Source organism: Vombatus ursinus, unplaced genomic scaffold (genome assembly GCF_900497805.2).
Source record: "Vombatus ursinus unplaced genomic scaffold, bare-nosed wombat genome assembly UNPS02014945.1, whole genome shotgun sequence".
NCBI classification, from domain to species: Eukaryota; Metazoa; Chordata; class Mammalia; order Diprotodontia; family Vombatidae; genus Vombatus; species Vombatus ursinus.
The window spans coordinates 8,168,202-8,182,939 of record NW_020954723.1 but is presented as its reverse complement, the minus strand read 5'-3'; the positions used below and the strand labels follow the sequence as shown (position 1 = coordinate 8,182,939).

General features: G+C 37.1%; 1 pseudogene; it reads left to right on the top strand.

Moving 5' to 3' along the window:
- The first annotated feature begins 487 nt into the window (after nt 1–487).
- On the top strand, nt 488–5,558 carry LOC114030039 (annotated as a pseudogene).
- The last annotated feature ends 9,180 nt before the right edge of the window (nt 5,559–14,738 follow it).

Here is a 14,738-nt window from a genome sequence, read left to right as displayed (position 1 = left end):
GTAAGATGTTCTTTTTGGAAATATATCCTTCATTAAAATTAAAACAAATTATTGTCTGATTTGGGGGCTTTTTTTGCCTTAGAATATTTTGTAAACCCTCATGTTGCCCGTAAAACAACTATTTGAACTTAGAAGGCAGCATGGTAAAGTAGATAGGGTATTAGACTGAGAACCTTTCCCTGATAATAACGAAACCTGCTTTCAATCACCTCAAACACTTATAAAGTGTCAAGTAAGCCACTTAATTTCTGTGATCCTGAGTATCCTCATATGTAAGACGAGTATAATAATAGCACCTGAGAGGCAGAATACCATAAATCAGTGAATGATTTCCAAAGAGGGGGCTGTGACATGACTCCAAAATGTGTGTGTGTGGGGGGGGGTTGTGATTAACCAAGAGGAGGGTGCAGAGGTCTCATTCTACCCTTCCCACAATAGCCAAATAGTTCACCCTGGATAATTCAATGCTATACTCTTATTTTCCTTGATGCCATTGTACAAGTTCCCACAGTGTAATTAGAACCTAACCACAAGCCTGATACCCACAGTGGCAGTCACCTTTCAAAGAGTGGGGTCTATGCTCTGGAGAAGTGACAAATGAATAAGAGCTCTATGTCCCCACTTTTCCATTTGGGGTGACCGGCTTCACAGACCTTATTACATTATCTCTTCCCGTTCAAACCCATATCTCCTCTAAGCACTCCTATGTATATTGAAGATACCACCATTCTTCCAGACATCCAAGTGCCCAATTTCAGTATCATCTGGAACTCCTAACTTTCATTCATACATACACCTAAGAAGTTTCCAAATCTCATTTGTTGTTTCTATCTCCACATTTCTTGTATCTTTCCCCTTTTGTCTACCTAATAAGCCAGTTTAGGACCCCATCGCTTCTCATTAAGACTTTTTGTCTAGCCTCCCAACCGGCCTTCCTATGTCAAGTCTGTCCCCACTCAAATCCATATTCGACACAACTACTAAACTGATTTTCAGAAAACAAAGGTCTGACCCCATCATATCCCTAATCAATAAATTCTAATGGCTCCTCCCTACTTTCCAGGTGGGCATTCAGAGAGCTTTACTACTTGAACCCAAATTACTTTTATTACCTTATTACATATTATTCCCCCTTCTGTACTCTGTAGTCCAGCCAAACCGATCTTCTAACTATTCTTCACCAATTATATGCCAATAAAACCAAAGCACAACTGAAATATCCAATCACAAATAGGAAATTAAGGTAGGACAACATCCATTAAGCAGAAGTGTGTGAAGGGGAAAAAATGGAGTTATACCAAAAACTCTGCTGAACTAAATATCAGAGACAATTCATTTTTCTTTGTTGTTTTTGCAGTAAGTAGAGTAAATATCAACACACAAAGAAGCATGACACCTGCTGAAACACTATTTTAGTCTCTGACTGTTAAGACTGAATAATTATTCGACAATTACTATTTACAAGTCTATCTTACCCGGCCCCACCCCCCCAGGAGTTTTTGAAAAATAGCAAAGCATAATTACATTGCTATCAAAAGCATAAAGCTTTTTTATACCATTAATAAATAGAATTTTAAGATTAAAAAGTTTTATTTTATCCTTATCCTTTTCCATTTCTATTGCTGTGCATGTTTCATATTCATAATAGTAAAATAGTGGATTATATAATTCAAACCTAAATGTACCTATATGGGATGCATACTCAATTTTTTTTGATTACTTGGATTTTTAAAAAGGTTTTATTGATGTGTTTTGTTTTTACATTACAAATATTTACAGATTACTCCCAGTTCTTTGTAACAAGTTCCTTGGAATAAGAATTCTCTTTGTAATAAAATAAAACAGTTAAGTAAAACTGATACTACAGCAATCTTATTTGGAAATTCATGCAATTTTGTACATCTGTAGAATTCCACTACCACTATCCCAACTCAAAGAGAAAAACCAAATTACCAGTATCAAAAATTAAAAAGGAGAATTCACAACAAATAAAGAAGAAATAAAGGATATTATTAGAAATTATTTTGTTCAGTCATATACCAACAAACCCAACAACTTAAATGAAATAAATAATTGTGTTTACAAAAATAAAATACCAAAATTAACAGAAAAAGAAATAGAGAACTTAACCTGATTTCAGAGGAAAAAAATTGAGGAAGCCTTAAATGAACTTCCAATGGGAGAAAAAAAACTTCAGAAACAGAGTCACAAGTGAATTCTATCAAACATTTAAAGGACATTTAATTCCTCTACTACTTTTTTTTAACTAATAGGAGTGCACAATCAAAAATACATTGAGACTACAGGTATAGAGGACCAGTCTTGGCACCAGGAAGATAGGGATTTGGGTTTTTATTCTGACACATACTAGCCATGTGATCATTGTTAAGTCACTTAATGTACAAGTGTCCTTGTTGTTGTTTAGTTATTTTTTAGTCATGTCCAACTGTTCATGACCCCTTTTGGGGTTTTCTTGGCAAAGATACTGGAGTGCTTTGTTATTTTCTTCTCCAGTTCATTTTGCAGATGAAGAAAATGAGACAAATTGGATTAAGTAACTTGCTCAAAGTCACACAGCTAGTAAGCGTCTGAGGCTGGATTGAACTTAGGTCTTACTGAATCCAGGGTCAGTGCTCTATCCACTGGCCCCCAAGTGTCACTAGCAACTTGATAAAATGATATTATACAAGAGTTACCAGTCCCCCATTGGTAAAATCACAGGATAAATGAGGCAGCTTATCATGGTAGATGGAGAGCCATCATTAGAATCAGGAATGACTGGATTCAAGTACTGTATCTGACTTATACAAGCTGAAAAACCATTGGCTAGCTATGTAACCTCTTAATACCCTAGCTATCAAATCTATCTATAATAGCTAACTATCAATGACCATAAGTTGTAGACCATGAGTTGCCTATCAGTGGTAAGAATTTCTACAGTGTAAATTCTCCACAGAAATAAAACCATGGATCAAAACAATAATGATAACAACAACAAATAAGGCAACTGTTCTTACTATCACCAATTGAATAGTTGGTAATAAGAACAATAATAATAGTGTCAATACTACCAATACTTTAAAAAAGAAAAAAAAACTTTCTGTCCAAGTGAAAGCCTGTATTAAGCACAAATAGAAAAGATCATAAAGTATAAAGAAAGGTACCTTAGTGCTCATCTATTCCAACCTCCTTATTTTACAGATGAGGAAACTGAGACACAGAGAGATGAAATGACATGCATGGTTAGCTGCATAGTATGTGACAGAGTCAGGATTAAAAATCATTCCTCTGTCTCCAAATCCAATACTTCACCCCCATACCATAGCTGCCTCTTTTCAGGGTCCTAAGTCAATTTTATCCAAGAATGAATTTGAACTCACTATATGGAAGTTGTACACAAATCATCTTTTTCAACTAACATTCACTGAGTGCTTACTGAGTATTTGTCCCTAGGCCAACCATAGAGATTTTACAAAGTATAAAGTTGGCATTGCTAAATAGTAAGTCCATTCAGCCTATACAGCAGAACCTGTTGCTGGCATTGTTATCCAATGGATCATGCCCTACAAATGACCCCTAATACAATCATTCTTAGTATCTCAACAGGAAATTCCCACTTCACATTGGATATGAATGTAACCAAATGTGTTTTGGCCTAAATCTAAAAGAAACTGAGTCTGTGAAATCATGCAGTGAATTCAGGATTAATTTAACAGTCAATCTCTGTTATACAGCAGAAAAAAGGCCCTCCTTTGCCTGAGCAATATAAATTGGCCATTTGATATCCACTACTTTACTGTTAATTGAACCACCTTGTATTTTGCTTTGGCAATGAAGAAATAGCCTTTAAATGTCAACAATGTATAAGCATCAAGAAGGCAACGCCTATGAAAACTCACTCCCAGAAAGCTTCCATCATCTCCTTAAATGAGATATGGTATCACTAGAATGTCTATGAGAAAGATCATGGAAGTTAGTGTTACACTAGAATGTCTATGAGAAAGATCATGGAAGTTAGTCTGATTGAAGTCAGACCATCATATTTCTAGAAGTCAGTCCCAATCTACTTGGGATACCTCAGGGACAAAATGGTAGTGGTAAAAGAGAAGAGATGAGAGTCAGAGCACAAGTCAGATTTCCCAATGATGATTGACTTTCTTTCTATGCTACTTTTATTGAGTCCTTAACTTAGGGGGATGGAGTGGTAGATTTAGAGTCAGGAAAGTCTGAGTTTCGATTCTCCCTCAGTTACTAGCTTTGGGACCTTGGACAAGTCACTTAACCTCTCTCAGACTCAGCTCCTCCATCAGTGAAATAGAGATAATTTTTAAAGTACTTAATTCACAAGGTTATAGTGAGGCTCAAATAAGGTAACACATGCAGTCATTCACAAATCTTAAAATGTTATAGAAATGCTATCATAATTAATTTTTTGTTGTTAATATATAAATTATTCGAAACTTTTTCCTCTTTCCACAAACTCCAAATCCACAAACTCTATTCCATTCCCACAACCTATGACTCAGTCTCCTCCTTCACTGAGAAGCCTGAGGCTGTGTGATTTCCCCTCTTTATAGGTTCCTTCCAATTTATCTATAAAAATGTTCAAGTCTCCTCAACTGTAAAAAAAATTTTGCCCTTCACCATTGAATCCCATCCTGCTACCCTCCTTTCTTTCTCATCTCCTTTAAAACCAAACTTCTTTACAAAAATTATCCATGGCCTGTTCATTGATGGTGTCATTCACTCTACATCTACCACCAAAGCCACCAGTGTGATGCTGCTATTTCTCATGCATTGATCCTCACTACCAGAGGCTAGGAAACTACAAACTCAGCCAAAGACAACATGCCTTATAATACATAATAGTCACACCAGAGCAAAAGAAAGAGCTGTATAAGACTGCTCACTACATTGTTGCTCTAGGAAAAGGAATCCTGGCAACAGATGAATCCACTAGCAGCATTGCAGAATGGCTGCAGTTCTTTGGAACTGAGAACACAAAAGAAAATAAGTACCTGTATTGCTGACAGAAGATGAGACTATGCACCACTCTATCAAACAGATCAATTGTATCCTTTTTTATGAGTTACTCTGCCAGAAGGCTGATGATGATTATCCCTTCCCAAAAGTTGTAAAGGCCAAATGTGATATTGTGGGCAACAGGTGGGCAAATATGTGGTGCCATTGGCAAGGACCAACAGTTAGCTTACCACTTAAGGTCTGTCTGAATGGACTGGCTAAGTACTGTGACCGGTATAAGAAAGATGAAAGTAACTTTGCCAAGTAACAGTGTATAGTGAAGATTGGGTATAATATACCTTTTGTCCTTGCCATAAAACAACAATATACTGACCCACTGTGTCAATTTTGTCAGCATAATGGCATTGTCCTTATTGTGGAGATGGAGGTTTTCCCTGATAAAGAACAATGATCCAAAATGTTCCCAGTACATCCTCAAAATAGTCCTGGATGTTGTCCATAAAGCTCTTAGCAACCATTATATCTGCCTGACTGGGACTTCACTAAAACCCAACATGATCACCAGAATTATCTAAAGAGAGAGCAATAGCAACTATAACTGTCTTTTTAAAAAATATATTCATTTGAATTTAAATACAAAAATACAAAGAAAATTCTATGTACATGGCACAACATAAAAAGAGGATTCAACATAAAACCATGAATTTCCATTTCACACTGCTTACTTGTTAAAAAAAAACTATGTAATAAATCCTAAAAATAATTTTCAAAGTTACCTTGCTTTTCTGTGCTTCCTTCCAAGTTTTCTTTTGTTCTCTGCTGTGGACTTTTTATTTTTTTCTTCCTGCCTCGCCACCTCAACCTAGAGAAGGCCACCATGAGACACAAATAAGTACATATATATAAAACCACACTATACATACTTCTATTTATCAGTTCTTTGTCGGGATGTGTATAGTGTCTTCCTTCATAGGTCCTTTGTAGTTGATGTGAGTATTTATAATATTCTAAATGATATAATCATTCAAAGTTGTTCTTAGAACAATATTGCTATTGCTATGTACAACATTCTCTTGGTTCCGCTCATTTCACTCTTCATTATTTCATGCAAGTCTTTCCATGTTTTTTTCCCCTAAAATCAACCAGCTCATCATTTCTTATAGCACAGTAGTATTCCATCACAATCATATATGACAACTTGTTTGGCCATTCCCCAACTGATGGTCATCCCCTCAATTTCCAGTTCTTTGACACCATAAAGAGAGTTGCTATACATATTTTAGAACTTTTAGTTCTTTTTCTTTTTCCTTAATCACTTTGGGAAACTAACCTAATGGTGGCATTGCTTAGTCAAAGTGTATACACAATTTTATAACTCTTTGGGTATAATTTCAGATTGTTCTCCAAAATGGTCGGATCAGCTCACAGTTCCACCAACAGTGATTTAATGTCCCAATTTTTCCATGTCCCCTCCAATAATTGCCCTTTACTGGACTGTGCCCCAGGAAGACATTTCCTGTCTTCAGGCCAGAGTGAGGAGGTTGCCTCCATTAATCACTGCCATCAACATTTGCCAGCTACATTAGCTATGGGCTCTGACTTTTTCTTATGGAAGAACTCTGCCATAGCTAGGGAAAAAAGAAAGAAATCATCTAGTAAGCCCAAGATGAAATAATCAGTCAGGCCTTGGCTAATAGCAACACCACTCATGGCTAATATATCCCAAGTTGAAAGTCAAGTCCCAACCAAGGATTATTCTTTGTCTCTAACCATGCATGCTAAGCAAGGCCTTCTACCTGACTATGCCATCCTCCCACAGTAGAAGAAGCTGAGTTCCCAGAGCTTTGTAATGCCCTCTCCCATAACTTTTAACTTATACAATCTTTTACTCTGGAGGTATCACTCTAGTGATACCTGCCCAGGCCACTTTCTACAATAAACAATTATCTAGCAACAATAGCTGTCTATTCTAATTGCCTCTGATCATTATCACCCACTGTTTCTTTAAATCCTTGCAATCCAGCTTCTGTTCCCATCAGTATATCAAAGTTGATTTTTCTTAGTCCACCAATGAGCTGCTAATTGTCAAACCCAAAGTACTAAAAACATCTACTTCTCCTTGACCTCTTTTCAATATTTGATAATGTTAAACACCTCTCCCTTCTTTCTGGAAACCCTCTCCTCCCATGTTTCAAAAACACAGAATGTTTTAATTTTTCTACCTTTTAATTTGTTTCTCTGCTAATTCCATCTTTGTCTTCTTCCTGGATCTTCAAGGTTAGTAAAAGTGTCTCTCCTTAACCCATATTTTCTATTTACATTCCTTCCTTTAGTAATTTCATTTATTCTCCTAGGTTCATCTGTTATTTCTGTGCATATGATTATCTAATCTATACTTATTCACTGTTCTATCTCTCAAGGTCCAGAACTGAATCTCCAACAACCTATAGGATACTGTGGAGACAAAGAAAGGTGAACCCTGTATTTTCTCTCTCTTGATATGTGTGACCCTATTTTTGAATTAGCTTTCATTTCAGTGCAAATTGAACAAGTCACAACCATTTTCTTCTATTTGGATTAACCTCCAACCCAGTTTGTTCTACAAGGCTAGGCACAAAGGGAAATAAGTCATCGTGCACAACCACAGGAAAAACAAGCTGCTTATAAGGGTAACTTTAGAGAAAACATGTCAATTTGTCCTGACTTCAAGGGAGAAAGCTTAAAAATAATAAGCACTTATTCTTAGAGTATAAAAGGTCTTTTTTTTTCTATTGAGGAAGGTGGGAGACTTTTCTTCCTTAAATTCCTGTACCTTCACATCTCTGAGAAAGAAAAAAAAAACTTCTCTCTGACCTGTTTTCCCAAATTATGTTATTGAGCTGTATTTTTTACATCAACTATATGTCTAACTATATTTTCAGCTCCCAACCTACACTATATCCCAAACCAAGATTATTTTCTTTTCACCAAGACCAACTCTTCCTTCTATCAACTGTTTGTATTAATTGCACCACTATTAACCCAGTCTCCTATGTTCAAAATATTGGTATTATCGTTGATTCTCTTATCTCTCATTTCTAATTTGTTACCTACCAATTCTACCTCCACAATATGTCATATCTGTACCCCTTCTCTCTACTTCTACAGCCATCCTTCTAGTATACAACTCCATCACAAGCCTTCTGGACTAATGCAAAAATCTCTTAGTAGATCTTCCCACTTCTGCTCTCCACCCTTGCCATTCTACGTTACATCTACCAGGCTACTGCAATAGTACAGGTGAGACATGATGAAGGCCTTGACTAGGGAAGAGGTTGTGTGAGTGAAGAGAAGGGAAGTGATGCAAGGCATAGATATGTGTTTTGGGAGGCAGAGGTGAGTACAGCAGGAGATGTAAGAATGTAGGATGTATTCAAGGTTGTGAGACTGAGTAACTAGAAGCATGATGGTGCCCTCACTAGAGATATGGAACTTTAATAGAAAGATGGTTTTAGGAGGAAATATAATAAGCTTTTCTTCTAGATTAGCTGAATTTGAGAACATTTAGGTGAAAATATCCAAGAGGTAATTGGTGATACAATGCTAGAATTTAGAAGAGAAACAGAGGCTACATATACTGGTGTCATCTGAATAGAGATTATAATTCAACAAAGGAAACTGATGAGATCATCAGGAGAGAGGATAGTTTATACATACACACATGTATTTGCCTATATCTAGACATATGTATATAGATACAGAAATAGTGATAAAGATATATATATCCAAATATCAAGGTATATAAATATATACATATTTATATGTGTATATATAGTTATGTAAATATATTTATAACTGGAGATAGATATGCATATAGATCTGGAGAGAGACAGAGAGACATGCAAATAGACCTCTATCTATCTATCTATCTATCTATCTATCTATCCTATTGATGTTCCCTTGATGGCCTCCTTGGTGTTCTAGTTCTTATACATCAACTATCAAGACTTGTATCTTCACTCAACTTTTGCCACTCACAAGGATGGTCACACCTAAGAGCTCTCCATTATACCTCACTGAGAAAATAGAATCCATCCACCATGAATTCCCTTTCCCTCCAGATCTACACCACCAAACCTTTCTAAATAATCCTCCATTCTGTCTTCCTTTACTTCAGCCTCTGATAAAGAGAAAGGCCTTTTCTTTGCCAGAGTCAAACCCTCTTCATTTGTGCTCTTGATCCAATTCATTCCTATCCATTCTTTCTATGCCGCCTACAACCTGGATCTCTCCTATCTCAAAAAAAAAAAATCCCTCCATCACTTGATTCTACCATCTCCTCAAGCTGCTGTACTATATCTCACCTCTCTTTTCCAGCCAAGCTCCTGCAGTAGAAACAGTTGTCTATATTCACTGATTTTATTTTCAGTTTACTTCTAAACAACTTCCAATCTTGAAATTCAATTCACTTCTTAACAACTTCCTACCATTTAAGTGAAGCATCTCTTTCCTAGGTGATTAATATATGTTAATATATACATGTGTATATACTCTATATGTATTTGTACATATGTATCTATACATATATCTTTACACAGGTATAGACATATATGTGTTTACATATGTGTGTGCCTACATATGTATATATGTATATATCTATCTAGATAGAGATAGGTAGAGATAGAGATAGATAAGAGAGATATGCATAGATATACACATAGAGACAGAGAGAGAGAAAGATCAAAGTCTTTGAATCTAGAGCAGGACCTAGAAAAGAGAAGAAGCCTGTGAGCTAAGTACTAAACTCCTAGAGAAAGGAACAAGAAATCTGTAGACCAATCAATATCTACAATGGATACAAGGGAGGCCAATGATGTAGCAAAGGGCAGTGTTGGGGAAAAGCAAAATATATAATACTCTGGGGGTTTTGCCCAATGCGTCAGGCAGGGCATGAGAGAAGGGGTACTTCATGATGCACAGAGTAACCAAGGATTCAGTGGCTTTTGGAGAGAGCTGGGTGCATGTAACTGTGAGAAGATATAAAGAGTATGAGGTTGTTGTTTTGTTGTTCATCCTTTGTTCTGGAAAAGGACCATAAGGGAAGAAGAGGAGTTTTTTTTTGTTTGTTTTGTTTTGTTTTTTAACGAAAGGGCAGGGGTTTCAAATGGCCCATTAGATTGGGAACTGAAAGGAAAACAAAAAAATGTGACGTGTTTGGGGTAAGGTGGACTCTAATAAGTACAGGGAGTAGGAAAGAATCCTAAGATTATAAGTGTCAAAAGACTGGCACTATGAATCATAAGGATAAAAGAATCAGATAGAGAGTGAAAAACAATAAATATACAGTAACTACAACAACATAAATAGAGAGAAAACTACCACCAAACAATTGAAACTGGATGTTGTAAAATTATAAAGTCCAAGGCTGGCCCCCAAAAAAAGAGATATGAGAAGACACCTCCACTAGGTCCTTTGCAGGGGGGTGGTCCACAGGTATGGCACACACAATATAATATTAGGTTTTTTTTTAAATAAGTTGATTGGTTTCTTTGTTACAAGAGATGGCTCTCTAGGTAGGGGAAGGGGAGGAATGCAGGAGAAAATGTAGGCAATGAAAAATAATGGTGTCAAAAAAGATCTATTTAAATGGAAAGAATAAGAGAAACAAGAGGTGAGAGTTTGCCAGTGATAGAATGGTATAGAGAGAGAAACAGTTGTTCAGGCCTCCTGTCTTCCAGGATGAGATAACTGAACATCACATGGGATGCACAGTGATATTTAAAACCCCACAAATGGCTAATTTTCTCCCTCAGGAGAGAAAATAATTTTCCACAGTCTACTTGACCATTAGTGTAATAAAAGCATGAACCCATTCTCATGTAAACTTTGTATTTACAATAATTATTTGTAATAACTGCATTTGTAATCAAGCACCCTGGCACATAGTCGGTGCTTAATAAACACCCTCTTATTGCCCTCTTTGCATCATGTCCAACTCTAGCACAATGATCTATGTACAAGAGGCATTTGTTAAATGTTCATTGAATTCTTTCATAGAGTCATAGACTATCACAACTGAGGGGATCCTAAAGTTCACTGGTTAAATCAGACCTTATTTTACAAATTTAGAAATTAAGGACCAGACATAGTAAAAATTTGTTGAAGATCACACAATAAGTTCATGAAAGAAGGTTGAGAATTCAAGTTTCCTAGACAGCTGCTAGCTAGAAAGTTATCTTTCCATAACTTTTGCCCATTGTCACTAGTTCTGTCCCTTAGAACAACACAGGGTAAATCAGTCCCCTCTTCCACCTGGCAGCTGCCTTAATATATGAATTACCATGCCCTATTCCCAATACACGCACACACACACGCACACACACACACACACACACACACACACACTTGGCACCACCCCCACTGCCACCAAAGCTCTTCTATAGGCTAAATATAATCATTTCCTTCATTTATTTCTCATGTCACATGGTTAAGACAACCCCCTTCTCCTGATATACTTGCTTGTCTCCCTTAAGCCAGACACTGGTTTTAAAAGATATTTCTTAAAATGTGATATCCGAGACTGAATACAATACTCCAGATGAACTCATTCCTGCTGTTCAGTGTAGAGCTGGCAGCTGGCAGAGGCCTCTTGCCCCAGCATTACTGTCAAGAAACTGTGTACAAATGGGTAAGTTGAAATGTCTTTGGGAAGAAACACCTTTTTAATTACACAGGACCAGGGAGCCAAATTTCCTGTTTCCTACATATCTCCTAGATAATTTATAATGTGTGCCACCAGCCATTAGATAAGTGTAAGAAAAGGGATGCTTATTGATAACTGGCCATTCTCAGTTTCAGCTGATATTTATTACTCTAACTGGACTAGTTATTCTTAAACTCATAAGTTTGATAAGAAAAGTGATAAAGAAATAGATTCTCAATATCTATTTTCCTTGAAAAATCATATGATGATAGTATCCTATACTAAACAACTCATGTGAAGTTATACAGGATACATTTTTCAAAATGATTTTCTATTGTCGTGTCTTCAGGTGGGATGAGGGTAATATATGTGTGTATTGTATTGATCTATATGTGTGTATGTGCATATATATATGCAGAGACATAATAGATAAATGTAACATGTTGAAAATCCCCCTTAATACAATCTTATGGTTTATCTACAGGTCTTCAGAATTTGTATTGATGGCTGCCATAGCAACCCATGGCCTTATTGTGTTTGTTTGGTTTTCTGTATTTTTGAACATGAGAGTATGCCACACATAGCATAAAGGACTTAAAAATCAATTATGAAGACAACTTTGGTAATCAGATTTGACAAGCCTCTTGTAACAGTGAGGAGAATGGAATTGAAGTAACTTGACCCCATGATCAAGGCCTGTTAAGTACTCTTCTTCAAGAAACACAGAGAAAGGTAGTTAGAAAACACAGACCAAACATTGCTTTAAAATCCTAGGTCAACAATGGTGAATCAGTAATGGAATTTTAGGAAGTTGAGAAGAAAACAAGGGAGGGAAGGGAGGGGAAAGAAAGAAAGTTGGACCTGTGTTATTCAAAGGCTGTCAGGCAAAGAAGAGTAAAAAGGTTAATTCTATTACTGGTATTCTGATCCCTGCTTTGTTTAGTGGAGGATTCATCTGGGAAATTCTTATATGGGACACCAAGATTGCAGTTTGCCATGGGGTACTGACCCCTAGGGAACTCGTAGGCTTATTAATAGATCAGGGGCATCTCTATCCTGAAAAAGGAGTAAAAGTTACTGCTGTCAAAGCTGTAATTTGCAAGTAGGCTTATCCCTGTAATAACCATGTCTCTTACAAAAGTCCCATGATTTCCAGCTAGGTGAGCTATTAGAAGTCATCTAGTCCAACCCTTCATCTTACACATGGGAAAGAAAAAAACTGAAATCTAGAGTAATCTAAGGCCGCATAAACCATAGAATCAAAGGTTAGTACCAGAAAGGGACTTTGGAATCATCAAGCACATTGCCTCCCACTTGGACTGAGATCACTGGGAGTAGGAACTGTCTTTTGCCTTTCTTTGTATCCTCAGTGATGAGTACAATATCTGCCATATGGTAGATGCTTAATGAATGCTTATTGTTTGCTTATTGACTGATCATGGCAAAGCAGAAAGCCTGTTGGCTTTAGAGTCGTGGGGATTGGGTTCAAATAAGAGTTTTGTCACCTAATTACTGGACTTTGAGAAAACTACATAACTTTCTTTATCCACTTCATATGTAAAATGTGGATATTAGACTAAAATCCCCTTGAAGTTACTGATTGATCTAAATCTATCATCTAGCCATTTGCTTTGTTTCTTTGTTTTACAGATGAAGAAACTGAGACCCAGAAAAGATCATAGGTTATCATATGATCATTATTTTGTCTGTCAGTCAACAAGCATTTATTAAATGATTACTCTGCTTTTGTTATTGTACTAAGTGCTGGAAACACAAGCAGAAAGACAATCCCTTCCCTCAAGGACTTTATATTCTAATGAAGGTTGTTTTTGTTGAGTCGTTTCAGTCCTCCATCTCTCCATGACCCCATTTGGAATTTTCTTGGCAAAGATACTGGAGCAGTTTACCATTTCCTTCTCTAGCTCATTTTACAGATGAGGAAACTGAGGCCAACAGGGTTAAGTGACTTGCCCAGTGTCACACAACTAGTAAGTGTCTAAGGCCAGATTTGAACTCAAATGAGTCTTCCTGACTTCAGGACTGGCACTCTATCCACTGCACCAACTAGCTGCCCTCTAATGGAGTAAGTCAACATATGAAAGAAAGCTGGAAAGATAGGGGATGGGGTGGGGAACAAAGGTGCAGGGCAATTGTAGAGAAGGTCTTGGAGGAGTCAGGAATGCAGCTTGGAAAGAAATGAAGATATGGGTGGCCTAGGATGCCTCTTTAAGATGAAAGTTCTGAGAGGAACCAACCAATCACGAGTGGCCACAGAGCTGGAAGATACTTCCAATGTGTGAAGAGTGAGCTAGAGTAAGCTTTCAGAGTGGAGCAGTTTCTGGGGCATTATAGGAAAAGTTCTGGAGCAGATTCAGGAGGGCAGCCTGGAGGGAATGAACTGGAAGGTGTCTCAGAGTTCGTTCATCCAGTCTAGTCCCTTCATGTTACATGTAAGGAAACTGAGACCCAGAAACAGTAAGTTACCTGCCCACAGTCACAAAAAGAGGAAGTGAAACTGCCGTCCCACTGACTGGCTCTTAACTTCCTTTGGAAATTTCCTTCCATCTACATTGCATGCACCTTAGACTTGTATAGTAATTTTCCTGTTGTCTCCCCCATCACAATGTGAGCTCCTTGACAGTAGAGATGAGATTTGATTTATTTCATTTTTGGTCCTTCTTTGTATCACTAGCACTTAGCACAGTGCCTGGCAAATAACAAGCACTTAATAAATGCTTACTGACCAACTTCTGCAGAGATGTGGGAGCTATCGTTATGGAACGCTGCATGTAATGTCAGACTTGGTTGAAGGGCAGAGTAGTCTTCATTTTTGTTCTTTTTTATGAGAGTGGCAGGACTTTGACACATGCACAGATTGCTTAAGATGGAGGTACAAGCAGCCTCTTTCCATTAGTAGCGTAACTGGAGATACTTACATCTTTAAAATTTCCAGATTGGACATGACTGACACTCTCTTTTCTCTTCTCTTCTCTTCTCTTCTCTTCTCTTCTCTTCTCTTCTCTTCTCTTCTCTTCTCTTCTCTTCTCTTCTCTTCTCTTCTCTTCTCTTCTCT